Below are 16527 nucleotides of genomic sequence, written 5' to 3'. Positions count from 1 at the left end.
TGGTGAGTTGGAAGAAGAAATCTATATGGAACAACCTGAAGGTTTTGTAGTCCATGGACAGGAAAGCAAAGTATGTAAGTTAGACAAATCTCTGTATGGTCTAAAACAAGCCCCTAAGCAATGGCATGAAAAGTTTGACAACTTAATGATTTCGAATGAGTTCAAAGTGAATGAAAGTGACAAATGTATCTACTACAAGTATGATAAAAACATTTGCACTATCATATGTCTATATGTAGACGATCTACTCATATTTGGGTCAAACATTCCTGCCATAAATTCTGTGAAATCACTGTTGAGTAACAACTTTGATATGAAGGACCTAGGAGAAGCTGATGTAATTCTTGGCATCAAGATTACTAGATCAGATAAAGGAATTTCCTTGGATCAGTCTCATTATGTTGAGAAGATATTAAGGAAATACAACTACATTGATTGTAAACCTGCAAGCACACCTTATGATCCAAGTGTAAAACTTTTTAAGAACACTGGAGATGGTGTTAGACAAACTGAATATGCGAGCATCATTGGCAGTCTCAGATATGCCACTGATTGTACTAGACCCGACATTGCCTATGTCGTGGGACTCTTATGCAGATTTACAAGTAGGCCAAGCAAGGAGCATTGGCATGCTATTGAGAGAGTCATGAGATACCTGAAAGGGACTATGACATTAGGACTGCATTATCAAAAATATCCTGCTGTACTTGAAGGGTACAGTGATGCAGATTGGAACACCTTGTCGGATGATTCCAAAGCGACCAGCGGCTATATATTTAGCATAGCTGGAGGAGCTGTTTCTTGGAAGTCTAAGAAGCAGACCATTCTGGCTCAGTCCACAATGGAATCTGAGATGATAGCACTAGCTACTGCTAGTGAAGAAGCAAGTTGGCTAAGATCCTTGCTAGCTGAAATCCCTTTATGGGATAAACCGTTGCCAGCTGTGTTAATTCATTGCGATAGTACCGCGGCTATTGCAAAGATTAAGAATCGTTATTACAATGGTAAGAGACGACAGATAAGGCGAAAACACAGCACGATTAGAGAATGTATCTCTAAATGGAGCGGTTAGAGTTGATTTTGTACGTACGAATGAAAACTTAGCTGATCCTTTGACGAAAGGACTTAATAGAGAGAAAAGTCCAAGAAACATCCAGTAGGATGGGACTAATGCCTATAGCCCACGAATGATGGTAACCCGACCTATATGACTGGAGATCCCAAGACTTAGGTTCAATGGGTAAAAACAAGTCATGAAGTGGTAGAACATGCTATGAGAAAAAGAATTTAGAAAGCATGATCCTGCAGCGAAAGAAGGATGAGGTAATAGTAACTCTTAATGAGATCTATACTCTATGTTGAGTGGGGTACACAGCTACAGGAGTACCCTTGATAGACTCACCTATACGAATGTGGAACTTAGGCCGGTCCTATGGAATTTCGAGGCAGAATTCCTAGAGCATTCGTTAAAACCGGGATACACGTGCAGGGCCTTAAAACGCACGGGCTTTTAGAATACACCTATGAAAAGGTTTGTGTGTGGATTCTATGTCTGAGATAGAGTTCAATGCTGTAAGCAACTCTTGTTAAATCAGAATACCTTCCACTATGCAAAGGTTCAAGTTGTTAACAACACCTTTGTATATTAGCAAATCTTATGGAAACGTTTTTCGTTATTTCTCGAAACCATTTTGAAGTCAAGTGGGGGATTGTTGGAACACTAGTTAAAGTCTAGTGAAAAAATTGGAAAGAAAGAAAACACTATGAGAAACTAGTGTGTGGGTATGTGACTTAAAAATGTCCCACATTGGAGAGTCACCCCAACTAGTAAGTGTTTATATAAGGGTGGGGTGACCTCCAAGGGTGTGCCCTTGGGGTACCCATTTTTGTGAACGGGTGAACGCTTACAAAATACATATATCACACGCGCGACGACGACGCCGCCGTCCGTCCGACCGGTCGGGCCGGGCTTGGGCTTGGGTCGTGGGTTGGAAAATTGATATATATTTTTTTTGTCACTTGAAAATGTTAAATTAATTAATTAATTTTTCATTATACGAAAGCGTTCGCGTAACAATTTGATGTGTTACATTTCGACCCGATCCAAACCAGTATCCAGAAACTTCCGGATATTTCCAATTAAGAAAACGCGTTTGCTTTGCTTAAGGATTAAGCAAACTTAATCCCCAAGTCACGCGTAAAACGTGTTTGCTTAAGGATTAAGCAAACTTAATCCCCAAGTAATTCTCGCGAACTCTGCCTATAAAAGGAGAGCTCCCCCCACTCATTCTTCACACCAAAATCTCACAGTTGATGCTTCCTGTGCGATTTTCTCTCTTCTCCCTTCGATTTTAAATCGTTCTTCTTCTTCTACTCCTTTCTGTCCCATCGGTTTCGAATAGAGCGGTTACGTACCGTATCGAGTGGCTTCGATCAAACGATTGAACCATACTTTGAGGTGTAATTCTCGAGCGACTATATGCTGTGCAGTATATACTCGTAACAGTGATCTGGGCTGTTTTATCCTGGAGATGGCGTGGTTGTTAGTCTACCTTGCACAAACTAGGGTAGTGCCGCGAAACGTCTTAAAGAAAGCGACCTGGTCGTGACTCACCCAGTAATTTCGTTCGGTATAATTTTTAAATCAAAAAAACAACAATATGTGTGTGTGTGTATTCTATTTCATGGCAGGTTGATCATGATCTTTGTGTGGAATTTGTGGTTTGGAAACAACAAAAGTCATGGACCTAAATTGAGTTTTACTAATTCAAGTGTTGAGAATTGATACGGCTTTATCATCCATAAATTTACATATTATTCTTCAAGGAGAAATTATATTAATAGTTGTATTTTGTTATTTTTATTTATCTGTCTTATGTGATAATGAGAATTCATATTTACTTTAGGTTTTCATTATTTCTGTTTTGAAAGCGTTAATTCGTACTCAATAACAAGTAATGTTTCATGTACAATTATCATATTTATTAATCAATATCAAAATTAACTTCCCGTACATCCAGGGGTGGCCTCAGCATGAACCGAGGGGGCGGGAGCCCAAGGCACCATATTTTCAGGGGCACCAAAATTTTATATTTTACACATACATACATACATACATACATACATACATACATACATACATACATACATACATACATACATACATACATACATACATACATACATATATATATATATATATATATATATATATTTTGAAGAATAATTTTATATAAATTAAATTATGTAACAAGAAACTTGATAACAAAGTTACAAGGGTATTTTCTTAAAAAAAAAGTTACAAGGGTATTATAAAGTCAAAATTAATAAATGCATGTAATTAAATAAAATAATGAATAAAATCAAATAATTATATTCACAATTGGGGTACTAAAATTAGAATAATGATATGGAGTATGAATAATTTAAGATTCTGATTTTTAGCACTTTCATATTTTTTTACTTGATTTTATGTGTATCCTTGTTTTTCTAATTTTTAATTTCTAATCTCTCCATCTCAATTTTGTTAACACAAGAACACAAGTCATTGACTTTCGACAAAAGCTAAAAGCATAAGTGTCAATGTCGCATAAATATAATAGTGTTAGCGGCCAACACTCGATGGGGTTTAGTCCCACATCAGATAGATAGGATTCTTGAGAAGAGTTTATAAAGAGGAGACACTCCTCGCAATACAAGCCTGTTTTGTGGGGTTGTGTTAGGCCAAACCACGATTTCTAAGATGGTATCAGAGATTGGTTCATGATCAGTTGGGCCACCTGCTATCAGGTTTCAGTTATCGGGCCACCCACCATTTATGTCCACGCTCCAGATGTCCAGTCCTGGGCGTGAGGGGGTGTTAAGAGTCCCACATCGGATAGGTGATGGTCTGACAATGTGTTTATAAGTGGGGGCAATCATCACCTCACAAGCCAGTTTTGTAAGGATGAGTTAGGTCTCGATATTCGTTACATGGTATCAAAGCCTATCAGGTCCATCGTTGGGCTTCCTGCATCATCCACGCTTCAGGCCCATTGAGCCGGGCTGAAGTGTGAAGGGTGTGTTAGCGGCCAACACTCGTTGGGATTTAGTCCCACATCAGATAGATAGGATTCTTGAGAATAGTTTATAAAGAGGAGACACTCCTCATCATACAAGCCGGTTTTGTTGGGTTTTGTTAGGCATAACCACGATTTCTAATAAATAGTCTCTTAATAGTAGCTTCCGAACTATCTATTTATTTATTAAATAGTCATACAAGTTTTTTTTTTTAATAGATATAATAGTTAAAAAAATCAAACAATTTCTTGTAGGAGGAGGAAGAAGAAGTCCTTTTATAGTGGTTTATGAATATAAACATTGAATTATTATCTATGTGTACTATTTTGCAAAACATGTTCTCTTTAGTTACTAAATTCTCAAGTGTTGAGTGTAGACTCTGCAGCATGGATCCTAGTTTAAGGTTACTTGGTTTACATTTGAAAGATCCACATGTTCTTTTTGCATAATGTCAAATAAAAGTATGTAATAATGTTTCGGTTCATTTTTTTAATCCTTGTGTATTTTTTGTTAATTTTTTTTATAAAGGCACCATCTCATAATTTGCCTAAGATATCCAAATTCAAAAGACATACCCCCGCGTACATCCCACATGTCATTGTATTAGTTTTATGTTAAAATTGATTTGAGAGTGGAAATATTGTCAAAACATATTATTTAATTTTAAAAATAATTCTAAACAAATTTAATTTAAATTTAAAAAATTTAATTTCTCAAAACTCGAGTTTACATAATGTATCATATCACCTATTTCAAAAAAAAATGTATCATTTCACCCGACGTTACCCGTCTGTATTCTCAATTGAGTAATGATATTTTGACATCCATTTGATGACAACTTTGTTGACAACCTTGTTTTTCTCACTTCTTATTGGTCAAAAACAATGGAGAGAGAAAAAGGAAGAGAGAGGATAACAACATCATGTGAGTATGAGAGAGAAAGTTGTCCAAAAGTTGTCAAAAAGTGGTTGTCAAAATATCATTTCTCTTCTCAATTATACATACACACAAGGACTAGGTTGTGAAGTCGCTTCAGAAAAGACGGGAATTTTGAGATAACTTATTAGATTAATTAGTTTTTTAGCCCCCTAAGTTTTTCAAAGTTGTGATTTTAGCCCCCTAAAAAAACAACTCTTTTTAGGTTCCCTAAGTTTACTTTCTGTTGCAATTTTAGCCCCTCATGACAATTTTAGCCGCCTAAGTTTATTTTTTGACTCGAAATTAGGGGGCCTGGAAAGTAAACTTAGGGGGCTAATATTGCCATGAGGGGCTAAAATTGCAACAGAAAGTAAACATAGGGGGCCTGAAAAGAGTTTTTTTTTTTTAGGAAGCCAAAATCACAACTTTGAAAAACTTAGGGAGCCAAAAATGTAATTAAGCCTACTTTTTTCCTTTTTGCATTCAAACAAAGTCTAAAAGTTAAAATCTTGTGTAATAATGTCTTCCACTTTATTTTGTATTATATTGGAACATATGTCCTAGCCATTCATGTATCAGAAAGAATCAAATGTATGCACGCTACTCTGCAATAATGTCTTCCACATTTTATTTAATAAGAAAAAAAACATTGATTCATCCTACTAATGATTCATACATATATTATAATTATTCCCTCCATCCCATAATAAATAACACAGTTGACCCTATTACGCATACCAGTGCATAATTTTGAGCTTAAATATCTTGAATAATATATTAGAAAAAATTATAAAAATTTGATATTTTGAAAATACTCATCGAGACTAATCTAACGACATCTTATATGATATTATTTATCTTTGTATATTAGTAGAAAAATATGGTCCAAATAAGCTAGATCAAAATTGCACATTTTCAAATAGGTCATCTATTGTAGAACGGGAGTAATATACAAGAAAATCAAAAGGTATGAAGTGACACCACAACCCACTTGGTATACTTTTTCTTAAAAAAAATCAAAAGGTATGAACGTGACACCACAACCCACTTGGTATACTTTTTCTTTAAAAAATCAAACATATGATGAATAATAGCATGCGTGGTAATAGGGTGCGCAGATGGGCCACAGGGTCAGGTTCAGGCCGGTTTAGACCGGTTCAAATGCTGAACCGGTTCGGCCAGACATTATAACTAAGCAGTGCCGGTTTTTTATTCATTTTATAGATAAGTTTCTCTCTCTTCTCTTAAACAGAAAATAATTTTCTCTCTTCTCTCCCCTCCCCTCAATGTTCTTCTTCTCCGACTCGAGATGTGGTGGCCGGGAAATCTCCGGCGCGGTGGCCTGCCGGCCAGGTGGGGCGGAGCCGCCGCACCGGACTGTAAGGTCCCTTTTTTGTTGCTTTTTTTTATCTAATCTCTTCTACTCTTCTTCCTACCTACGAATCCGACCTCAAAATTCCTGAAACAAAATTGACAGTCCCTAAATCTAAAGGAAGAGAAATACTACCTTTCACCTTGCTTTGTTTGGATCCGGTGATGGTATAGATCGGCTTGACTTCGATACAGTTTCGTATGTGGTTGATATGTGGGGATCATTCGATGAATTGGTTTGGATTTGAGGGGTTTTGATGGATCGGTCTTGCTGGATTATGGATTGAGATTGTATGAAAATGGATGTTGGTTTATGCGATGAGATTTGGGTGAAAAGTTGTGTCTGATGAACTATGTGATTCTGACTTTGAAACAATTGTGTGAAACTGTGTTTTTTGCAGGTTTTCTGGGTAATTTTGTGTATGTTGGAAACTGTTTTACTTGCAGGTTCTCTGCGTCTGTCCTTGCTTCTGTGTTCGTGTGTGTTCAAATAAATAGAAAATGTGGCTTTGTGTTGGAAATGTTTGCTGGCAGATGAGTGTGAACAGGTTGTGTTCGCCTCAAAGTTGAGGCGTGAGCTGTGCCATGACCATTTTTTTGATTTTTTTATGGACATAAAAATAAGGTGGATTCTAGGGTGAGGGATCCATTAAGTCCCTCACCGGTGTACCACTTTATTCCACCGTCAGATTAAACAAGCCTATGTGATCTAATTATTTACCACCACACTGAATCCAAATTATTTCTCCCTGGACTAGGAAATCTCGCTATCCAGTCTCCATCGCCTGCACTTTTTCTTCTCTCACTATTATGTTTATGAATGCTTGCACACAATAACCCTTCGAATAATCAGTTTACACCCTTGTTTTACATGTTTTCAAAGCTTGTCAATGTCATCCATTATTGCTTCGTGAGTTGTAGGGAAAATTTACAGTCGTAAGTCCAAAGAGGATATCAATAACACAAAAGCCCTCAATAATTTCACCATTGAAGCACCTTGTGATTAAAATCGATGGCAAGAGAGAAATGGAAAAAGAATCATAGAAGATATTATGTAGTATTTAAATTGTAAACAAACTAAGTAATTAAATTGGGCTATAATTATGATAAATAATGGTAGCTTTACCCCTCAAAATTGCAAAAAATCCTAAGCTTAAAACTTCAGTATCAAACCTAGACAAAATTGAATCAAAGCACGGATAAAATTTATTGTGAAGTTAAGGATTGTGCGGTTTTTGGGTTTGTTAATTTTTTGTTGGAGTTGTTAATGATTTTGGTTTTCATCAAGGCATAGCGGAACGTGAACACAAAGAAGAGATAACAGGGAGCAAAGATCCAGTGTGGTAATAAGTAATGAAATCATATAGACATATTTAATCTGACGGTGGAATAAAGTGGTACACCAGTGAGGGACTTAGTAGACCCCTCACCTTAGAATCCACCTAAAAATAAATAATAATAATAATAATAATAATAATAATAATAATAATAATAATAAATAAATAAATAAATAAAAACTCAAAATAATAAAAATAAAAGTGAGATAAAAATAAAGATAAAAAAAAAACAAATTTAAAGTTAATTAATTAAAAGGAATTTAAATAAATTATGGAAGTTAAAACTAAATAAAAAATGACAATTGAGAGAAGAAGTCCCGACTCGGAACTAAATATGAGGATTCGATAGGAACACATATGTTATTTAAATAATCTTTGTTTACAAATCTACTATTTTAATCTTTTGGCTTGGGTGTTCACCCCATAGGCAATGATTTCACTGGAAGTGGCCATCTCTAGAAAAGAGACGTATCAGAATTCTCAGCGCCGGGAAGCGCAGTGCAGCGCGGTGGGTGTCAATTTCTAATGCTGTTATGTGACAGCTGCTTCAGTTGTAATGCTCACGCCGAGCTTCACGCTTTCTTTTTTTTTTCTTTTTTTTCTTTTTTTGGTAGTAAGCTTCACGCTTTCTTTAACAATAATGGTTTGGGTCTGTGAATTTGAGTAAATAGGCAATTATCCCATTGAAATTGTAAGTTTCTTCAATTACTCCTTTGAAATTAACAAAACTTTAATTACCCCCTTGAAATTGCACAACGTTAATCAATTTACCCCTCCGTCAAATTTTTCTGTTAGTCAATGTTGTTTTCGATTTAAAAATTATACCGAACGAAATTACTGGGTGAGTTACGATCAAGTCGCTTTCTTTAAGACGTTTCGCGGCACTACTCTAGTTTGTGCAAGGTAGACTAACAACCACGCCGTCTCCAGGATAAAACAGCCCAGATCACTGTTACGAGTATATACTGCATAGTATATAGTCGCTCGAGAATTACACCTCAAAGTATGGTTCAATCGTTTGATCGAAGCTACTTGATACGGTACGTAACCGCTCTATTCGAAATCGACGGGACAGAAAGGAGTAGAAGATGAAGAATGATTCGTTAACACAAATCGGAGGGAGAAGAGAGAAATCGCACTGGAAGCATCGACTGTGAGATTTGGTGTAAAGAATGAGTGGGGCGAGCTCTCCTTTTATAGGGAGAGTTTGTAACAAAAGACGAGTGACTTGGGGATTAAGTCTGCTTAATCCTTAAGCAAACGCATTTTGTTTCTTAATTGGATATATCCGGAAGTTTTTGGATACGCGTTTTGGATCGGGTCGAATCGTAACAAATTTATTTGTTACGCGTAACGCTTTCGTATAATGAAAAATTAATTAATTAATTAATTTAACATTTTCAAGTGATAAAAAAATATATATTATTTTTGACCCACCCACGACCCACGACCCACGACCCAAGCCCAAGCCCGGCCCGGTCGGACGGCGTCGTCGCGCGTGTGATATATATATTTTAGTAAGCGTTCACCCGTTCACAAAAGTGGGTACCCAAAGGGCACACCCTTGGAGGTCACTTTGCCCATATATAAACACTTACTAGTTGGGGTGACCCTCCAATGTGGGACATTTTTAAGTCACACCCACACACTAGTTCTTTCATAGTGTTTTTCTTTCCAATTTTCTTCACTAGAATGACTAGTGTTCCAACAATCCCCCACTTGACTTCAAAATGGTTTCGAAAAAACGTTTCCATAAGATTTGCTAATATACAAACGGTGTCGCCAAGAACTTGAACCTTTGCATAGTGGAAGGTATTCTGATTTAACAAGAGTTGCTTACAGCATTGAACTCTATCTCAGACATAGAATCCACACACAAACCTTTTCATAGGTGTATTCTAAAAGCCCGTGCGTTTTAAGGCCCTGCACGTGTATAACGAATGCTCTAGGAATTCTGCCTCAAAATTCCATAGGACTGGCCTAAGTTCCACATTCGTATAGGTGAGTCTATCAAAGGTACTCCTGTAGCTGTGTACCCCACTCAACATAGAGTATAGATCTCATTAAGAGTTACTATTACCTCATCCTTCTTTCGCTGCAGGATCATGCTTTCTATATTCTTTCTCTCATAGCATGTTCTACCACTTCATGACTTGTTTTTACCCATTGAACCTAAATCTTGGGATCTCCAGTCATATAGGTTGGGTTACCATCATTCATTGGGCTATAGACATTAGTCCCATCCTACTGGATGTTTCTCGGACTTTCTCTCTATTAAGTCCTTTCGTCAAAGGATCAGCTAAGTTTTCATTCGTACGTACAAAATCAACTCTAACCGCTCCATTAGAGATACACTCTCTAATCATGTTGTGTTTTCGCCTTATCTGTCGTCTCTTACCATTGTAATAACGATTCTTAATCTTTACAATAGCCGCGGTACTATCGCAATGAATTAACACAGCTGGTAACGGTTTCTCCCATAAAGGGATTTCAGCTAGCAAGGGTCTTAGCCAACTTGCTTCTTCACTAGCAGTAGCTAGTGCTATCATCTCAGATTCTATTATGGACTGAGCCAGAATGGTCTGCTTCTTAGACTTCCAAGAAACAGCTCCTCCAGCTATGCTAAATATATAGCCGCTGGTTGCTTTGGAATCATCCGACAAGGTGTTCCAATCTGCATCACTGTACCCTTCAAGTACAGCAGGATATTTTAGATAGTGCAGTCCTAATGTCATAGTCCCTTTCAGGTATCTCATGACTCTCTCAATAGCATGCCAATGCTCCTTGCTTGGCCTACTTGTAAATCTGCATAAGAGTCCCACGACATAAGCAATGGCGGGTCTAGTACAATCAGTGGCATATCTGAGACTGCCAATGATGCTCGCATATTCAGTTTGTCTAACACCATCTCCAGTGTTCTTAAAAAGTTTTACACTTGGATCATAGGGTGTGCTTGCAGGTTTACAATCAAAGTAGTTGTATTTCCTTAATATCTTCTCAACGTAGTGAGACTGATCCAAGGAAATTCCTTTATCTGTTCTAGTAATCTTGATGCCAAGAATTACATCAGCTTCTCCTAGGTCTTTCATATCAAAGTTGTTACTCAACAGTGATTTCACAGAATTTATGGCAGGAATGTTTGACCCAAATATGAGTAGGTCGTTTACATATAGACATATGATAGTGCAAATGTTTTTATCATACTTGTAGTAGATACATTTGTCACTTTCATTCACTTTGAACTCATTAGAAATCATTAAGTTGTCAAACTTTTCATGCCATTGCTTAGGGGCTTGTTTTAGACCATACAAAGATTTGTTTAACTTACCGACTTTGCTTTCCTGTCCATGGACTACAAAACCTTCAGGTTGTTCCATATAGATTTCTTCTTCCAACTCACCATTCAAAAAGGCAGTTTTCACATCCATTTGGTGTACAATCAAGTTATAAACAGCAGCCAAGGAAATTAGTACCCTTATGGATGTGATTCGAGTAACTGGTGAGTAGGTATCGAAAAAATCTATATTTTCTCTTTGTCTGAAACCTTTGGCTACAAGGCGTGCCTTGTATTTATCAACAGTTCCATCAGGTTTCAGTTTCTTTTTCAGAATCCATTTACAACCTATTGGTTTGCAGCCTGGAGGCAGTTCAGTCAAGTGCCAATTTTTGTTAGACTGTAGAGAATCCATTTCATCATTTATGGCTTCTTGCCATAAGTCAGCATCCAAAGAAGATAAAGCTTCCTTAAGATTTGATGGATCTCTTCTAATGTATTGACCACATATTCAGGTCCATACTCTTTAGCAGTTCTTGCTCTCTTATTTCTTCGAAGTTCTGTTACATCAGTTATGATGTTCTTATCACTATCCTTAATCATTGGATTGTGATCAGGTGTAGAGTTCATATTTGCGCCCCCACTATTACCCCCACTATCTCTTGATAGAAAGGGAAATTTTGTTTCATAGAAATCAGTGTCATTTGATTCTATGATCACTTTAGCCTTTAGGTCATAAGACCTATATGCTTTACTGTTCAAGGCATACCCAATGAATACACATTCATAGGCTCTACTTACTAGTTTGACTCTCTTGGGATTAGGAATCCTTACATATGCTAGACAGCCCCATGTTCGAATGTAAGACAAATTTGGTTGTCTTTTCTTCAAAATTTCATAAGGAGAAATTTTGTTCTTAGTTTTAGGTACTCTATTTAGCACGTAGCTAACAGTTAATAAAATTTCCCCCCACCAATGAGGCGTTGCACCAGAATTAAGCATGATGGCAACTACTAACTCGGTAAAGGTTCTATTTTTTCTTTCCGCTTTACCGTTCATCTCAGGAGAGTAAGGTGCAGTTGTTTCATGAATGATTCCATGCTCTTTATAATACTCATTGGATGTGTGTGATAAATATTCAGTGCCTCTGTCACTACGATAGCGCTTGATTATTTTATTGAATTGAGTTTCAATTTCTTTGACAAATATTTTAAACATATCAAGCGCATCACTTTTGTTTTTCATTAAATACACATAAGTGTAATCAGAGCAATCATCGATAAAAGTTATAAAGTATCTTTGCCCGTTTCTAGTTAAGTTACCATTAAGTTCGCATATATCAGAATGTACTAATTCAAATGGTTCGGTTTCTCTTATTACAGATTTATGAGATCCTTTTGTTATTTTTGCTTGACTACAAAACTGACATTTTTCAAATTCATTCAAAGATAACTTAGGAATTAAACCGAGATTGCTCATATTAAAAATGATTCGTTTATTAACGTGATAGAGCCGTGCATGCCAAATATTAAAATCACACAACATATAAGCAGAAGGAGAAATTTTATTCATAATATTCAACTTAAACATACCATCAGTAGCATACCCTTTCCCAACAAAAACCCCATCCTTAGTAATAGAGTACATATCACATGCTATGATATGTTCAAAACCAGCCTTATTCAATAAAAAACCAGAAATTAAATTCTTCCTAATTCTAGGAGTGTGCATCACATCCTTCAATATGAGAGTCTTCCCGGAGGTGAATTTCAGCTCCACATCTCCGATTCCAGCAACTTCAGTGGTGTGGGAATCTCCCAATATCACCTTCTGATCTTCAGCAGAAGTGTATGTCTTGAACATAGCACGTTCATAACAGACATGGCGAGAGGCACCAGTGTCTATCCACCAACCATCAGATCCACCCACCATGTTTATTTCAGTTATCATTGCCATATACGGCTGCTCCTCATTTGTTGTCAAGTGAGCTTGAGCTTGAGCCGGTCTAGTGGATGGGTTTCTACACTTTCGTGCCATATGACCTGGTTGTCCGCAATTGTAGCAATTAAACGATTGGAATTCTTATTTGCAGAGCGGTTCTGATTCTTGAATTGTTTGCCAGCAAGCTTCAGAACAGCACCCACAGATTTCTTTTTAGTGTTGTTGTTCGAGACATCAAACACCTCGTCATTCAGTTCTTGTTTTCTTGCCTCTTCTTCAATGCGAAGTCGAATAATCAGACTTTCAAGAGAAAACTCCTTAGTCTTATGCCTAAGGGCATTCTTGAAGTCCTTCCAAGCAGGGGGCAGTTTATCAATTATCACAGCAATCTGAAACTGCTCAGGTAATTGAATCCCTTCAACAAAAATCTCATGAGCTATATTCTGAAGCTCCTGAGATTGTTCTTCGACAGATTTCTCGTCGTTCATCTTATAGATTAGGTACCGACTCACAACAAATTTCTTTGAGCCAACCTCTTCAGTATTATATTTATTCTGAAGAGCATCCCAAACATCATTAGCTGTCTTATGAATCAGATGCAGATCATATAGATGATCCGCAAGACAGTTCAATATGTAATTCTTGCCATTTCCATGAAACGTCTTAAAGAGAGCGACCTGGTCGTGACTCAACCTAGTAACAACTTCGGTAGATAATAGATATTGGAAATTCAAATATAACAGTTTGGAAATCCAAAAACAACAGCATTACAATGCGCTTTGATGCATAACCCACCCACTTCAAATTAGCTCGTGCAGAGCCACAATTATTTTAACTCAAAGTAACAAAAGATACAAAATCCTCATTTAAAATAATTTCATTATTTCGCAACAACTTAATTTCTTGGGTTGAGATTTTGATTTATCGTTGTAACGAGTTTAGATTACGACTACAGGTGATATATGTAAAGCCTTTGTTTAAATTTCATTGATCAACTGAGATTCCTAAAATTTAATTGAAAATTGATGTTGACACATTAGAGAAGGTTGTGAAACACATGTAAAATACACTTTTGCCCCCTCGGTAGTTAATTGCCGAGGAATTTAAAATCCGGCTGCAGTTAAATGCCGAGGATTTCCTCGGTAGTTAACTGCCGAGGATATTCTGCTACAAGTCTGGCAGAAGCTCTCTCATCTCCATTATTCATCACATCTTCAATTTTTTTTTCTCAAATCTCTCTAAAAAACCCAACCAAATTTATTCAACAAAATCACAAGTAAGTAATTATAATGCTATTAACTTAAATTTTAGTTGTTATAAATGTTTTTATTTTTTAGTTTTGTTTTTGAGTAGATTTATTTTATTTTAGTTTTTTGAGTAGATTTACATATTCAACATACATGAGACCTCCCAACTCAAACATTATATGGACGTTTAGATATGTCCATTGTACAACAGAAACTAGCGAAAAACGGGGTGTTACAGTGCACAACAGAATACTAAGATTAAATTCCCAAAATTGTGGCAAATTAAACTAGAGAAGCTTCCGAGCCTCAAATGTTTGGGTCAAAGCTCTTTTCCTTGATATGTTGAGATGTCAGAATGTTGTTGGATAAAAATTAAAGACTGGCCAGAGATGAAGGTCTTTTCTTTTGGTATGATGGAATCTTATACACACCAAGTCTTGGGGATTTATTTGGTAAAATACTTATTTACCTAACAGAGAAGATGATGTGAATGAGGTGATACTACGACATTGTAAATCGTCAAGTGAATGAGGTATTAGTTATTACAACAGTCTCTATCGCTTTCTCCTTTGTTCTACATATGTCTAATCATTTATTCTACTATCTTTGCTTTTGAGAAGAACCCATCAATAGAATGAGCTCATCTTTGTTAATTATGAAGTCATAAATAATGCATGAATTTCCTAAAGTTTATTTTTGCTTATTATGATACTCCTCCCTATGTATCATTTGTGACATAAACTTTTATCCATTTTTTATCGGTAATATGGTAACTATTTGGCCCCAACAGTCTGTTCATTTTCTGATCTTGTGCTAACTATTTGACAGCAATAGTTCATATATCAGCCTTTAACAGGTAATCATTTTCATGCCAAAAGAATATATCCTTTTCAGCCTGTTTCACCTTTTCAGCATGTTTGGCATTAAGCCTTTCCAACTCAGCATTAGTAGCAGATACAGAAGAATCTGTAGCCACTGCTGTCTTACCGTTACTAGTCGTTTCCATAGGAACAGACATCGATGGTATCACAGGTACGTTGTCCTTCAAGACGTAGGCAACCTTTTTCGTAGTTAAGAAAAACATCATCTTTGTTTGCCAACGCTTGAAGTTACTACCGTGAAACTTAAACAGTTTGTTGAAATCGATAGCTGTTCCAGATACAATAATTTTGTTGTTGGTACTCATGTTTTCAGATACGTCTTAAAATTGTTGTTTTCGATTTAAAAATTATACCGAACGAAATTACTGGGTGAGTCACGACCAGATCGCTTTCTTTAAGACGTTTCGCGGCACTACCCTAGTTTGTGCAAGGTAGACTAACAACCACGCCGTCTCCAGGATAAAACAGCCCAGAACACTATTACGAGTATATACTGCACAATATATAGTCGCTCGAGAATTACACCTCAAAGTATGGTTCAATCGTTTGATCGAAGCCACTCGATACGGTACGTAACCGCTCTATTCGAAACCGACGGGACAGAAAGGAGTAGAAGATGAAGAATGCTTCGTTAACACAAATCGGAGGGAGAAGAGAGAAACTGCACAGGAAGCATCGACTGTGAGATTTGGTGTAAAGAATGAGCGGGGCCGTTTTATCTTGGTTTTCGGGTGTCAAACATTGATTACGTTTGAACCTTTCTAACCGGCGATATCTTATTTTTTCTTGGGAAGGGAAAAAGTAAGCAAAACCCTTGAGAATCGAGGTCCGGGAGTTGTTTTCGCTATGGGAAGGTGTTAGGCACCCATAACGACTATAGTATCCTATAGGAACCGTCTTTATTTTCTACGCGTGCGCTTTATTTTTAAATGCTATTTGAAAAAGTGATATTAAACCTAAGAGTTTTCTAAGAGAAGAATTGGAGGGAGGAGAATGTGTTTGAATTTTTATTTTTATTTGAATTGAAGGAATATTGGTTCCTTGCCTACGTACCCTTTTAAGGGATCAAATCCACCGTAGTTCTCTTCCAAAAATGTTTTTGTTTTTGTTGGTTGATTTTAAGTTTTAAAAAATGGAATTTTGAAGAATGAGAGAGAGAGGCCTCAGGGACATAAGATTGTGAAATTGTGAGGTTGAATTAGTTATTTTGCAAAAGAAAGTCAAAGTATGATTAATTTTCATTTGAAATTTGATTAAGAAAATAAAGAGAAAATGCAAAGGAGTTTTGACTCCTATATTTTTGGAAAAGGTTTTCAAGTGATGTTGTTCAAGTTTTTTTTTTGGAAAATTGATTTTTCTAAGTGTAAACCCTAGGCATTCATCTAAACATACAATCCTAAACATACATCTAAACATGCATATCCTAGCCATACATCTAAAGTGAGGTGTGTGCATGTGTCGGTGCTTGTGTCGGTGTACATCATTAGAGTCCATAGTCC

Source organism: Medicago sativa, chromosome 7 (assembly GCF_051527215.1).
Source record: "Medicago sativa cultivar Bolivia chromosome 7, Bolivia_mono, whole genome shotgun sequence".
Taxonomy (NCBI): domain Eukaryota; kingdom Viridiplantae; phylum Streptophyta; class Magnoliopsida; order Fabales; family Fabaceae; genus Medicago; species Medicago sativa.
This window is presented reverse-complemented; position numbering follows the sequence as displayed.